Source organism: Oryctolagus cuniculus, chromosome 13 (genome assembly GCF_051225735.1).
Source record: "Oryctolagus cuniculus isolate XC-2025 breed Fujian yellow rabbit chromosome 13, ASM5122573v1, whole genome shotgun sequence".
Classification (NCBI taxonomy): domain Eukaryota; kingdom Metazoa; phylum Chordata; class Mammalia; order Lagomorpha; family Leporidae; genus Oryctolagus; species Oryctolagus cuniculus.
In genome coordinates, this window is record NC_142879.1 from 108,012,149 (window position 1) to 108,027,500 (window position 15,352).

Here is a 15,352-nt window from a genome sequence, read left to right on the forward strand (position 1 = left end):
ATCCAAAGCTCTGGGGGGAACCCGTCCTTGCTTCTTCCGGTCTTGGCACTCCAGTGTGGCTTGTGGCTGCATAGCTCTGATCTACCTCCATCATCACCCTTCTCCGGGGACTTCTCATCTGTGTGTCTCTTAGAGGACACAGGTCATTGGGATCGGAGCTCAGCTAATCCATGGGGATCTCATCTCAGGATCCTCAACCGCCTCTTGTGAAATGGGCTTTTCCCAGATAAGATGGTTTCAGGAGTTGAGGGCTTGGATGTATATTTGGAGGAGAAGCATTGCAGCATACTGCATCCCTGTTGTAGCACGTATCAGCTCTTCATGCATCTTGTGACTAAAATAACATTCCATGCCAGGGATACGCCACATTTTGTTTCATTTTCTGGTCATTTACCCTGTTTTTCACTTTTTGGCTATGATGAACAACAGTGCTGGGAACATTTGTCGTGTAGTATTTTTCTTCTCTTGGGTACCTACCTAGGAGTGGATCTACCATCTTTAATGGAATGTTCTCTGATTGTCTTTCAAAATCCTTCCACCAGGAATTTTTCCAAGATCAGTACTGAGATGTTTAGCAAGGAGGCCACCATCCCCCCCCTCCCCCGCCGCCTTTTTTTCAGCCAGGAAATACTCGTGCCCCATCTGACACTCACAGTGGTGCTCTATGATAAGCTATAAAGCAGCCTCAAATCCTGTTTCCCAGACTGCTCTTGGCACCACCTTGTCAGACGACTTCTCAGAGAAGGAGATGTGTGGGGAGCAACTCGGACTAGACTAAGTTACTGGAATTAAGACTTATTCTATGCATCTGCTCTCCCACAATATGGCGCTGGGAGAGGAGTAAACAGCTTCTACACAGCTGCCTCCAGTTCAACCAATAACCTGCAGGAGCTGATCTGCTCCTGATTGGAGGAGAGCAGCGTCCTCGGCGTGTGGGTAGCAGAGTTGGGATTGGTGGAAGAGGACTATAAAGGAGGAGAGAGACAACATGCACCAGGAACACCTGAGGAACATCTGTGCAGCCCCCGAGAGAGCCGGCCGGCGGTGTGCCGCTGCCCCGCGGAAGTGGGGAGAGTGGCAGGGGGAGCCGCCCTTCCACAGAGGTGGAAGGGATGGTAGCCAACCCGGGAAGAACCAGCAGCAAACCCGGGGAGGGCCGAGCAGACAAAAGAACAGCGCAGGGTCCTGTGTCGTTCCTCCGCGAAGAGGGGGAGCGACAGAGATGCCTAGGTGGGACCAGGTATGCCAGAGACAAGCTGGAGAGATTTCTCTGCAGGTGAAGGGAGTGTGATGGGCAGAATCACAGTCCCAGAGTTGATCGCACCCTAGTCCCTGTTATGTTAATGGGATACTTGGACTGTGGATGGAATTAGGGTGCTAACAGGAGTTGCTAAAGTGAGGAGAGTGTCCTGGGATATCCAGGTGGGCCCCGTGTAATTACAAGGGTCCTTTAAATGTGAAAGAGGGAGGCAGAGTGTCAGAATGAGAAGACGACGTGACAAGCCCTTGCTGGCTTTGAAGATGGAAGGGGTTCAGTAGCAACAGGGTGGGGTGGGAGGAGGCCACAGATTCCAGAAGCTGGAAGAGACAAGAGAGTGGGTTCTTCCCTGGAAGACCCAGAAAGGAACCTTGATTTTAGCCCAGTAAGTTCCCTTTCAGACCTCTGCACTCCACGTCTGTGAAATACATGTGTGTTGCGTTAAGCCACTGCACTTGTGGGTGCCTGTTACGGCAGGCACAGGAACTAACACAGGGAGGGAACTAGAGAGCACTAGGAGGACTTCCAGGGGGCAACACAGGTCTGACCCCTGTGAAGGGGTGGGAGGAAGAGGGCAGAGGGTTGGGTAGGAAGAGTCTCAAGTCTGCAGCACAGTGCTGGGTATGTTTCTGCCTAGGCTAATAGGAGCCAAACTCACCCGTTGAAGAAATCCCACCTCTGGCAGGCGTAGACCTGTCTTAGTCTCTGTGGTGCTGGTTAGGGCGGGGAGCCGTCCACAGGAAACACCGTCTCAGCACAGGCACAAAAGCAGATCCAGGACTGCTGGGGCGGTTGCCTGCTGCTGCCTGTGTGTCCCACGTGGGCATAACTGACTAGGCTGCCAGTGCTAAGAGCAACCTGGGAAAATGGTTATTGTGGCCACCCTGTCCCCAGCACTGGGAACCTGGGTGACCATGCTCATGCCCAACTTACCCTTCCATTCTGTGGTCCCCTCTTATGACGCATTTCTATTATTATAATTGTTTAGGGCTAGAAAAAATGGTCACCATCGTCTCTAGAGCCCTCTGTCCTTCTCCGTCTGTCCAGACCAGACACCGCCTGTGGCTGAGATTCTACAGGAGTCTACACGTTCCCAGTCCTTAGGCAGTCCCTGGAGCAGCCTAACTTTTCTTTGTAACTCTCAGACTTTAAAAGACTCTGTGATTAGAACTGCAAGTTAATGTGCAGCTTCTTCCCTAAAGGATCCAGGCCAGCTCCTGTAGCCCTGGCCCGCGTCACAGGGGAAGGGGCATTGGTTTACCACATGCCTACTCTAGCCCTTTCTACAAGGGCCTTTGTCTCCTCGCAGGGGAAAGCAGATGCTGGTGCTGAGCTCATGTTCCCATGTTTATAATAAGCCACCCAGTGCACGTCCTGTCTTCAAAATGAGTGAGTATTTGTACTTTGTAAAGTCTTAAGCTTCTTTTATTTGTTTTATTTTTATTCTTTTTTATTTCTGTTTTATCAAGTCGTTTACCTGCTAACACAGTGGTGAGCATTGTCTGCATATACAGTTTTCTGTCCATCTGACTTCATTGATCTAGCCTTCAGAAATTTTTTTTTTTTTTTTTTTTTTGACAGGCAGAGTGGACAGTGAGAGAGAGAGACAGAGAGAAAGGTCTTCCTTTTTGCCGTTGGTTCACCCTCCAATGGCTGCCACGGCTGGCGCGCTGTGGCCAGCGCACTGTGCTGATCCGATGGCAGGAGCCAGGTGCTTCTCCTGGTCTCCCATGGGGTGCAGGGCCCAAGCACTTGGGCCATCCTCCACTGCACTCCCGGGCCACAGCAGAGAGCTGGCCTGGAAGAAGGGCAACCGGGACAGAATCCGGCGCCCCGACCGGGACTAGAACCCGGTGTGCCGGCGCCACTAGGTGGGGGATTAGCCTAGTGAGCTGTGGCACCGGCCCAGAAAATGTTTTAAAACTTGTAAAATTTATTCATTTTCATTTTATTTGAAGCGGGGTAGGGTGGGGGAATCTTCCACCTAATGTTCATTCTTGGAATTCCTTTATGCAAGAGCCAGGATTGGGATGATGCCAAAACCAGCAGCCTAAAACTCAAGCTGGTTCTCCAACATGATCATAGGGTCCCAAGTACTTGAGCCATCACATTCTGTCTCTTGAGGTACACAATAATAGGAATATGGATTGGAAGTGGAGGAGCGAGGACTGTAAGCAGAAACTCTGAGATGGTATACGGGTACCCCAAGGGGTGGCCTAACTGCTACACTAAACACTTGCCTCCAGAAAATATTTTATGAAGTCTCTTTTTATTAAGATAAGTAAGATAGATTCAGGGAGCTAAATGATTCCTTAGGCTTTAATAGAATAAAAAGGGTTAGTTTGTATTCATTGTATGGAATTCGTTACTCCCTTGAGGATTAGGATGAGAAGGAAAAAATAAACTATTGAATAAAATGAGAAGAGTTTCCGCATGCAGCTATTATTTTTTCCTAGTTAAATAGGACAATAGTAAAGTAAAAAGAGAGCTAAGAATTGTTATAAGTGCAACTGCACAGTCACACTCGGAAATTGGACTTGGTAACATCCCAGGAGGCATTGCAATACTTAGCAGTAGGGAAGCCCGTGGCAGACCCTATACAAACAGCACTGGCGAGCTAGACACTTACAGGAGCCCATCAGTGCTCCCTTTTCACACGTGCTCCGGAAACTGAGTTTTCTGAGAGTCTGGCTTACGGTGTAAGATGCTAGCACGCCATTCTTTTCAAAGAGCACACCAACAGGAAATCCCACAGAAAGTAAATCAAGCAGTGAGGAATGCTGTGATCCATCCTTCATGATGACGATCTGATTCCTTCTGGGCTCTGCGTTAGTCCCACCATCAAGGTGTTGTCATAATTGTAAACTGCTGGCTTCTACTCTCTTCAGGGTCCTGAAAGCCTGGGCTTGGTGAGGGCAAGAGAACGGCAAACTGCCAGAAAATCCAATAACAACATCTTCATGTAAATCACTCCAAGAGAAAAGCCTGATCTTTCTCTCAGTCTGTCACTGGCTAAGCTTCAGAGCCTTGGAGTCAAGAACCTGGGAGAAGGGACTGGCACTGTGGCGCAGCAGGTTAAAGCCCCTGGCCTTAAGCGCCGGCATCTCTTATGGGCACCGCTTTGAATCCCACCTGCTCCAATTCTGATCCAGCTCTCTGCTGTGGCCTGGGAGAGCAGTAGAAGATACCCAGGTCCTTGGGCCCCTGCACCCATGTGGGAGACCCAGAAGAAGCTCCTGGCTCTTGGCTTCGGATAGGTGCAGCTCCGGTCGTTGCGGCCATTTGGGAGTGAACCAGCGGATGGAAGACCTCTCTCTCTGTCTCTACCTCTCTCTGTAACTCTTTCAAGTAAAAAAATCTTTTTTTTTTAAAGAACCTGGGAGAGGACACAAGGAAAGTTCCTCCCTCAAGAACATGCTCTGTCATTTTCATGTACAGTTGACATCTGCATGTGGGCACAAACGTTCACAGACAGTTCGGAAATGAACTAGTAACTTCCGCAGAGAAGGTCAGAATGGGTCTTGCCTGGTTAGAAACATTTCCTCTACTCTATTAAGTTCAGTGATAGGGGCCTGCAAATTAAACTCATAAAAGACATTAACAGAAAAGACAATCACATATGTAAGAGATGACAGAAGAATGTTGCTCCAAGAGGTGGTTAGAATTTGGGGTTTACCTACCACTTTAATAGGGAGAGTTGGGTAAAGGCACTTAGGGAAAACAAATGACTTTTTAGAACGGTAAGTGGGCTCTTAGTGAAATAAATGGGAAGTATGCTAGTTTTCTGACAATGTTGGGATGTAGTGCTCACTTTAGGCTCCAGTCCTGGGCCAATCTTTCTTGCTTACTTCCTGGGAGGGAGTTTATTACTACTGGGTTCCGAGTTTTCTTTTGACTTTGGGAGGCTCTGCGTTTAGACAGATGAGAGATTTCAGGAACTCAAATGCCATGTGTTCAAAATGATTCTGTGTCACAAATAGCATATCCTGGAGCACTTTAGCTCTAAAGTATTTATTCCCTCACATCAGGTCTATTTGCAAAAATCTGCTTGGATTAATAATATCTTAATATTTATTCTTAAGCTAATATTTATTCAACTATTTTAGGCTAAATGACACTTGGGCAGACTGAGTATCTTTTTTTTTTTTTTTTTAACTGTGCTAAAACATGTAACATAACATCTACCATCTTGGGGCCAGCACTACGGTGTAATGGGTAAAGCTGCTGCCACTTGCAACTCAGGTGGCATATGGGTGCCGGCTAGAGATTCAGCTTGCTTTGCTTCTGGTCCAATTCTCTGCTATGGCCTGGGAAAGCAGTGAAAGATGACCCAAGTGCTTGGCATGTGGGAGACCTGGAAGAAGCTCTGTGCTCCTGGCTTCGGCCTGGCACAGCCCCGGCAGTTGTGGCCATTTGGGGTATGAACCAGGGGTGGAAGATCTCTCTGTGTCCCCCTGTCTCTAACTGTGCCTTTCAAATAAAATAAAAAAAGACCTACTGTCTTTAACAAAATGTCTAATTGTATAATACCACTTAACTGCCAGCAGAATGCTATAAAGCAAATCTCTAGGCAGTGATTATCACTCATATTTCATTAGCCAGTGTCCTCACCATTGAACAGGCACTGACTTTATTTTTTTTTATTTTTATTCATTTATTTTTTGACAGGCAGAGTGGACAGTGAGAGAGAGAGACAGAGAGAAAGGTCTTCCTTTGCCATTGGTGCACCCTCCGATGGCCGCTGCAGCCGGTGCGCTGTGGCCGGCACACCGTGCCTATCTGAAGGCAGGAGCCAGGTGCTTCTCCTGGTCTCCCATGGGTGCAGGGCCCAAGCACTTGGGCCATCCTCCACTGCACTCCCAGGCCACAGCAGAGAGCTGGCCTGGAAGAGGGGCAACCGGGACAGAATCTGGCGCCTGACTGGGACTAGAACCCAGTGTGCCGGCGCCGCTAGGTGGAGGATTAGCCTAGTGAGCCGTGGCACCAGCCAAGGCACTGACTTTAGCCAAGAGTAGAGCGAGATGAGAAATGGTTTCCTTCTACTTCATCGTTCTTAATGCCCCTTTGACTTATACATCATCTTAAACATCTTATGAATTTAAAGAGCTGCTAGAACTGTGTACAAATAAATCCGTCTATGCCTAGCTACACCAAATTTTGCATTTGACCTAATGCAACACTTGATTCCATTCATTTCCAGTGTGGACACAGGTTCTCTATTTTGAGCTGTTCCATATGATCGCGACAGTGCTTATCAAGACCAGAGGACCTGAGAGGGAAGGGAAGCTAGGATGGGCAGGGTGAGTGTAATAGATGAAGAGGCCTGGAAGAAGAAAACCCAGCAAGTTATTTTCCAGTGTGTGGTAGAGAGAGGTGTTGAGAGTGTGGTAGGAGAACCGTAGGGCTGCTGGTGTTGACGTTGTCCCTCAGTGTTTCCAAATACCTCATGAGAAGTGCAGAGGTCTCCAAGCAGTCACTACTGGCCAGAGTCCTGAACATGGGGTGGAGAATTCTCAGGGGCAAGAGCCTACTTCCCTTGAGGACTGCGTAGGGTTCCGATGAAGGAGGAATGTTGGAAGTCTTTACGTGACAGTTCTGAAGGTGCTGACCCAATGGGCAGTTTCATGAAGACAGAAGGCAGTTCGGGTCCCTTCCCTGCAGCTTCTGAATTCCAGTAATTACATCCTCAACTCTTTCTGGAAAGTCTTCTTTTTCTAGTAACCCTTTCTCTTCAGCCTATGAGTATAAACAAGCATATGCGTATAAACTGCATTAACAAACACACAACAAAACAAAACAACAACACGACAACAACAAATATCTGAACCACCAAGCAAAAAAACATGTCTTGACTGTTATCTTCCTCTAGCTCCTACGCAATTTCTTTTTGTCTACAGGTGAAATTCTGTAAAGAATAATATAAAACCTGAACATCTACATTCTCCTTTCTGAGTTTCATACACCCTAAATCTACTGAAATTTGTCTTGTGTTAATAGGAAGTAGATCAAAACTGTTAGTGTGAAAGTCACACTGAGTAACTCTCAGTTCATATTTTCTTTTAAGGAAATTTTCAGACAAGTGTCTATGAAGTCTCTCTCTAAATGTACGGATATTTTTGATTTTAAACTTCCAAAGACCAAGTAAAAAGTGAGATAAGTTGTGAAGAAATTTTATTATCAATTGTAACTTAGTCACATCATAACAAGAGGTCCCAATATCCATAATCAATTAATCAATCATCAGAGGCACTATTGTTTTTTCCTTGCAATTTGGTCTTTCAGATTGTGTTCTTATTTTGGGGATTCTACTCAAGGTCAAGGATTCTACTCAAGGTTCTGCTCAAGGTGGTGTGTAGCAAAAGGAAACCCAGACATGACAATGTCTGTCCAAAGCAGAGGCACTGCTTCTTCTGAGAGCTTTTGGCAAGAGCCTGACGTCGTTTAAGCCTTCAGCAGCCCCCTCTCTCTGCATGTCCCATGATAGAACATACGTGACTCACAATCTTGAATTAAAAGACCTGTATGGCTTGGTGGTATCTGAGTACAGAAGCTTCTACTTGGGCTGAGGTCACGTGTGCTCAGGTCTCATGCCAGTGCACAAATGATTCAGTCTCACAGCAGAGGGAACACCTTGAGGGCTTTAAAGTAACCAGCATTTTCCTGGTTCATGTAGGAGGGGGCTAGACAGATCTCTGCTAGGACGAGGAGAAGCAGTGATGTCTGCCAAGAGGCCATCAATAAGGCCTGCTGGACTTTATTCTTCTTGTTCAGATGTCCAAGCCTTTCATTATCTGCTTGTCCCTCAAATGTTCATGTCAATAGAGCTGTTTGGGGACCCTCTCCAGTCACGTCCTCCTCCCAACTCTGCACTCCCAACTCTGGGTCTACCTACCACCGATATTCTCTCAATTTTGAAGTCTATTTTTCAAGGAGAGATATTCACCGATATTCAACTAAAATTCCTGTGGATGGGCAAGAAAGCAAAGCTATGTTCCTCACTCCTCTGCAAACACGTGCACACACACACAAAGACAGAGAAACTGATACACAGACACAGACTCGTTAAAATTTTTACTTTCCTCTTGTATTTATATTTTTAGGAGTCATTTTTTGATACTATAATGGAATACCCAAGGCAACCAACTTTACAGAGAGAGGAGATTTATTTAGCTCCAAATTCTGGAGGTCCAAGGCCTAGATCAGCAACACATCAGCTCTGTTTCTGTGAGGGGAGCGCATGGCAGTCACTGAGCATGCACGGTATTGTGTGCTAAACCAGGAAGCCTAAGAGGAGGAGGATAGATTAAACTCAGGCTTTTGTATACACCCTCTCCTGAAAACTCAAGAGATAACTTGAGAACTACCTTCTGAGGAGACAATCCTAGTGACCTAAGAACCTCTCTCTAGGGCCCACTTCCTAAAGGTTTCCATCTCCCACAGTGCCATTCTGGGGACAAAGCCTTGAACATGTAGGCCTGTGGGGGTTTTTCAAACTATTATCCAAATCACAGCAATTCATTGGTAAACAAAATAATCATCCGTCCAATTATGCAAGCCAGAAAGCAGAGAGTAATTCCTGATACTCCTCCCTTACTGGCCATAATCGCCCATTTCCACATCTCTCGTAGTCTCCACCCTGCCACGTTTTCTTTGATGTCGTTTAGCTCGTTTAGCTCGGATCCATAAGGAATCACAAACATTTGCTCCCTGTCATCCTGGAATGCAAGCTTGTTTTGTGAAAATGGGTTTTAGAAACCAGATCCATTCCTGAGACACCCAACTAAAAAGAATCAGGAAGCCATGGGGCAGGCACTCACCAGTGCCTGCTCTTGGCTGTGTTTTACAAGCCCAGACAAGTGAGATGTGCTTTATGACTTCAGGCCTAGTCTTCATGGTGAATGCCAACACCTGCCAATAGCAGCGCACCAGCTCTCACTTCCTGCCACGAGTGTGGGTGAACTTTCACAATACTTCATGTCACTTTTCTCTTTCCTAATAACATTCCAACTTTGTCTTTGTTTCTCAGACATGCCAGTTGCCACACTGGCCCACGCGTGTATGTCCTGCATTGCAATCCTATTCTTTGTTTATCCCCCCAAAATCTCTTTGGCATAGAGATTTGTTTCTGTATTTTTGTCTGACTCTGGCATTATGTGACGGAAATGGACTCACCCCAGAAAGGCGAGTGTCCCTATGCCTACAGCATGTCGTACTCACACTTGGTCAACTGGAGGCCCCGCCTTCTGCTTCTGTTTCTTCAAATGTTCATCTATTTTCTAAAATGCTTTTTCCTGTTGGGCAGCTTCTTTCTTTAAAATGGTCAGTTCATTTTGTAAAGTGGCATTTTTTTTTAGAGATTTATTTATTTATTTGAAAGTCAGAGTTAACACAGAGAGAGAAGGAGAGGCAGAGAGGCAGAGAGAGAGAGAGCGAGCAAGCGTGATCCACTGGTTCACTTCTCAATTGGCTGCAATGGCCAGAGCTGCGCCGATCTGAAGCCAGGAGCCAGGAACTTCTTCCGGGTCTCCCATGTGGGTGCAGGGGCCCAAGGACTTGGGCCATCTTCTACTGCTCTCCCAGGCCATAGCAGAGAGCTGGATCAGAAGGGGAGCAGCTGGGTCTCGAATTGGCGTCCATATGGAATGCAGGCACTGCAGGTGGTGGCTTTACCCGCTAAGCCACAGCGCCGGCCCCAGCGTTTTTTTTCTTAAAGCTTTTCAGATTCACATGTCAGGAGTTCCTTTTTGGCTGTGTCTCACTACACAAGATTTACAAGTCACGTATCACAGCCTCCTGCTCTTTCTCCTCCTCCCCTGGTGAAGGTCTGTCCTTTGCTGGCCTGGGAGGATCTCTTTTGCCAGCTCCTTTGTGACAGCTCTAGTGCTGTGACCTGACACTAATTTGATTTTTATCCTGGAGACCTGTGAGATTGGTTTCTTCCCCTGGTATGACTTGATTCTGTATTCTTGGTTCTTCTTGATGTATTTGAATTGTTCCGTGTAACACGGAAATGTCACTTCTCTTACCTTTTTTCTTCATTATTTCTATTTATTTCTATTTATTTGAGAGACAGAGAAGGACAGAAATAGAGACAGAGAGAGATGTGCCATCTACTGACTCAATCTCCAAATGACCTTAGTAACCAGGGCAGGGTTGAGCCATGCGGAAGCCAGGTGTGTGGAACTCAAGACAGGTCTCCCATGTGGGTGGCAGGGACACAGATACTTGAGCTGTCTCCTGTGGTTTCCCAGGGTGTGCATTAGCAGGAAACTGGAAACATAAGCAGAGCTGGGACTCAAACCCAGGCATTCTGATATGCAATGAAGGTGTCCCGAGCGGTGACTTAGCTTCTGTACTGAATACTTGCTTCTGCTCTTACTTTTTCTAAGTAAATTGTGTGCTTGCTTGCTTGCATTCATCTACTGTTGAGGTAAGTCCCTGTGTTGTTTATGGTTCTGTCTCTATGCCTCTCAAATACAAAATAATAAAAAGAAAATGAAGGAAAGAAAAAGAAAAGTAAGTCATGAATCCAGAGTCAGATAAGTATTTGAGTCCTGGGCCTGCCAGTTACCAAGTTAGTTGAGCTTCCCCTCAGTATAACTCTATTTCCTTATGAAATCTGAAAGCCATAGTTTATAACTCATTTACTACAGGGAATATTTATGGAGAATAAAAGATAGGACATAGGACTTATCTAACAGGAAACAGAGCAAGTTCATTTTAAAGGGATTCAATTAGTTATCAGAAAAGCACCTTTTGTGTGATGTTTAGGGTCCAGGATTCTATAATACATGTGAGTGCTTTACGAGCAGAGACTGTGGCTATGGGTGATTTAATAGCTAAGTTCAGCAATGCCAGAATTCAGTGTTACAGGCAGTAATCTCATGTGAGCCAATGTGATAGCAACACTGTGGTTATGTAGCGAACTAAAATGAGGACATTGTGTGTGGTGATTTCTTAATACTCCTCAAATCCCTAAAAATGAGGGCGTGAGTGAAATGCCCAGAGTGTGGTCTCCCCTGAAATTCAGGGGACACATTCCATGACCTGACTCCACGGATAGCATCAAACGCTATCCCAGGGATCTTCTAAAAGGTCATGGAAAGTACATTTTATAAAAAAAGTGCACAAATTTCAAGACTATTTTGTACCCCAATAAACATATCTTTTAATTCCATTTTTCCTAAACTTTTAAATAAGCTTTATACTTACTATGTGTTTTCCTTTGTTTTAATTCATAATTTAGGCACAATAAGAGATCAGTAAGAATAACTAATAATCAAATAGAGTAATTACAGTGTAACACTTTAATAAAAGTTTTTAAAAACTTATGAGTTGTTTATTTCTAGAATTTTCTGTGTAATATTGAGCAAAACCAAAGACTACTATAACAGTCATTTGGTGCCTTTCACTTTCACACAGCTAAGGGTGCATTTTAACAAAAAGACATTAGAGGGCACAAAGAACCAATTTATAAGTACTCTTCTATTAGAATGAATGTTTTGCAAACAGTAGGAATATTTTTGGAAAAATGGCAGGACAAAGGCATAACTTATCAATATTAACCTTGAATGTAAATGGCCTAATTTCTCCAATTAAAATAATGGCTAAATGGATTAAAAACAAAACCTATCTATTTGCTGCCTACAAGAAACACACTTACCTTGGAGATACACGCTCAGAGGAAGGAAAAAGATATCCCATACTAATAGAAAGCAAAAATGAGCTGGTGTAGCCATCCTAATACCAGACAATGTAGGCTTTAACACAAAAACTGTTAGAAGAGACAAAGCAAGGCGCTATGTAATGATGCAGGGATCAATTCAACAGGAAGATATGACTAGAATAAATGTATATGCAACCAATTACAGGGCGCCTGGCTGTTTAACACAAATGTTAATGGATCTAAAGGGAGTCATAGATTCCACTACAGTAATAATGTGGAACTTCAGTTAGGCCATAAAACAAATCTCAACAATTTCAAATAAATTGAAATCATACAATGTATCTTTTCAGACAAGAATGGATTGAAGCTGGAAATTAGCAACTTAAGAAAATAGAGAATATGCAAGCACGTGGAGACCGAACAACATGTTCTTGAATGAACAGTGGGTCACAGAAGAAATCAAAAAGCAAATAAAATTCCTAGAAATTAATGAAGATGAAACAAGACCACACATCAAAACTTTTGGGATACAGCAAAAGTAGTGTTAAGGGGGAATTTTATAGTGTTAGTGCCTACATCAAGAAATTGGAAAGGCATCAAATCAGTGATCCAACAGTGGATTTCAGGGACCTAGAAAACAACAAGTCAAACTCAAAACTAGTAAGGAGACAGAAATAATTAAAATTAGAGAAGAAATAAACAAAACTGAAACAAAAAATACAAAAAATCAGCAAAATAAAAAGCTGTTCTCTTTTAAATAAGCAAAATTGATATACCATTGGTCCAACTATCTAAATAAAAGAATACAAAAATTAATAAAATCAGAGACAAATAAAGAGATGTTACAACAGATACCACAGAAATAAAAAGAATCATCAGGAATTACTACAAACAGCTATAATGCAACAAACAGGAATATCTAGAAGAAATGGATAGATTTCTGGACACATGCAATCTATTAAAATTGAGTCCTGAAGACATAGAAAACCTAAATAGACCAATAAGTAGGACAGAGATTGAATCAGTAATAAAGACCCTCTCAACAAAGAAAAGCTGATGGCTTACTGCTGAATCCTACCAGACTTTTAAAAAGAACTAATTCCAATTCTTCTCAAATTTTTCAAAATAATCACACACTAGAACCCGGTGTGCCAGCACCACAGGCAGAGGATTAGCCAAGTGAACCTCAGTGCCAGCCAGCCCATTTCTTAACTGGATTGTCTGTTTTGTTGTTGTTGAATTTCTTGAGCTCTTTATAGATTCTGGAAATGAATCTTTGATCAGTTGCACAGTTTGCCTGTATTTTCTCCCATTTGTTGGTGGCCTCTTCACTCTGCTCATTGTTTCTTTGGCAGTGCAGAAGCCCCAGTGTGACGTAGTCCCATTTGTTAGTTTTGGCCTTGATTGCCTGTGCTTCTGGGGTCTTTCCCACGAAATCTTTCCCTATGCCAATGTCTTGCTGAGTGTCCCCACTGTTCTCTAGTAATTTCATGGTATCACATTGTAGAGTTGGGTCTCTGATCCATTTCAAGTGGATTTTTGTGTAAGGTGTGAGGTAGGGGTCTTGTTTCATCCTTCTGCATGCAGAGATCCAGTTTTCTCAGCACCATTTGTTGAAGAGACATTCTTGGCTCCAGGGGTTGATTTTTTTGCTCCTTTGTCAAAAACAAGTTGGTTGTAGATATGTGGATTGATTTGTGCAGTTTCTATTCTGTTCCATTGTTCTACATGTCTGTTTTGTGCAGTATCAGGCTATTTTTTTAAATACTTCAATTTTCACTTTATTGCAGGATGGTAGAATTAATGATAAATTCAAAGCATAACTGGGTAGTCTTTTAGTCAGGCAGCCTGTTTTAATAAAAGCAAACTGCTCATTAAGCATGATCATGGAACAATTCGAAATACATAGAACAAAGGATGAGAAACATGACTGGCCAAAGGTTGTCTCATTTTGTGAAATTCAGATTTCACTTTCAGGAAAGATAAAGCATAACTTCTGTAGAGGGCAACAGTCCCATTTAGTCTCCATCTGGTGAGTCAGCTCTTTCTAACCGCCTCAGCTGGGGCAGGTGCACCTCAGAACTGGCTGTGCCTGGGCCTCCTGTGCCAGCAGCTTTAGATGTGCAATGCCCTTGGCGGTTGTGTCCTAATCCTGCTCTCCACCCAGTGTATCACGTGCTCCTGTTCCTCCTGCTGCATCGTATTCTGCACGGAGATGTGGTAGTCCAGGCGATCCTTCACCTCCTTGTATGCTCTGTGAAGCCGTTCCTGGAGAGTCACCTCCAAGGCCATAGCAGTGTTATTTCTCTGCACATAAGAAAGGCGGTGGCGCTTCTGAACCAGAGCCTGCTGACTTCTCCAAAACAGTTGCATTCTGGATTTGTTTGATGGACACCTGCTTCACCTCTTCTAGTTGAGCGATTTTTGCTCATTGAGTTTATCAGCAAATTTGCCGATTGAGGCACCCTATTTTTAAATTACATATACAAGTAACTCTGCTACTGATATGCTAGAGAAGGTCCCTGGGGTAATCACATATATTTCTTTGGAGAGACAGTGTAAGATAAGCCCAGTTCCAAGCATGTAGGGTCCTGTTACACCAGTTTTAGGATAAAGGAACTGGAAGAATTCTTCAGGGTTCAGTCCAAGACGGACTTTCCCTCCATATTCAGAAAGAGATGGTAGAGGGGCCAGACTTGGCTTCCCTGCGTGGAAGATCCTTGTTGCTGGCAATATCTCTGGACCCAGGAGGCCTGTGTTTTTCAGACTGGGGGCCACTGTGGTGGCAGAAAGCACCGTTCAGGACAGCATGGTCAGTGAAAGTCCGGGCGTCCCTGTGACCCCGGCCAGAGACTTTCCCAGGCTGTTTTGATTATAACTGCCCTTGAGATCTGGCATTGTGATGCCTCCAGCTTTGTTTTTGTTGTTTAAGATAGCTTTAGCTATTCAGTGTCTCTTATGCTTTCACGTGAATTTCAGCATCATTTTTTTCTAGATCTCAGAAGAATGTTGTTGGTATTTTGATTAGGATCCCATTGAATCTATAAATTGCTTTCGGTAGTATGGACATTTTGATGATGTTGATTCTTCCAATACATGAGCATGGAAGATTTTTCTACTTTTTAAAGTCTTCTTCTATGTCTTCCTTTAATTTTTTTTTTTTAGATTTTATTTATTTATTTGAGAGAGAGAGAGTTAGAGACAATGAAAGAGAGAGATAGAAAGATCTACTGTTCGCTGGTTCACTCCCCAAATGGCCACCACAGCGGGAGGTGCATCAGTCCAAAGCCGGGAGCCAGGAGCCTCCTCCAGTTCTCCCACACTGGTGCAGGGGCCCAAGCATCTGGGTCACCTTCTACTGCTTTCCCAGGCCATAGCTGAAAGCTGGATCAGAAGAGGAGCAGCTGGGACTAGAACCGGTGCCCACA

At 44.4% G+C, this 15,352-nt stretch overlaps 1 long non-coding RNA gene and 1 pseudogene across 5 annotated transcripts in view; one reads left to right on the top strand and one right to left on the bottom strand.

Annotated features, from left to right (window-relative positions):
* The first annotated feature begins 921 nt into the window (after window positions 1–921).
* Window positions 922–15,352, top strand: part of LOC149122850 (uncharacterized) — a 140,070-nt gene continuing 125,639 nt past the window's right edge. For 2 of the 5 annotated variants that reach the window (XR_016219913.1, XR_016219914.1), the window contains exons 1-2: window positions 922–1,240; window positions 2,568–2,647. This is a non-coding gene — a long non-coding RNA (uncharacterized LOC149122850). Of the gene's footprint in view, window positions 1,241–2,567; window positions 2,648–4,146; window positions 4,595–7,540; window positions 7,735–15,352 lie in introns of those variants that run through there. The other 3 variants (XR_016219912.1, XR_016219911.1, XR_016219910.1) reach the window with 3 other exon arrangements.
* Window positions 13,981–14,735, bottom strand: LOC100344013 (ATP synthase peripheral stalk subunit b, mitochondrial pseudogene; annotated as a pseudogene).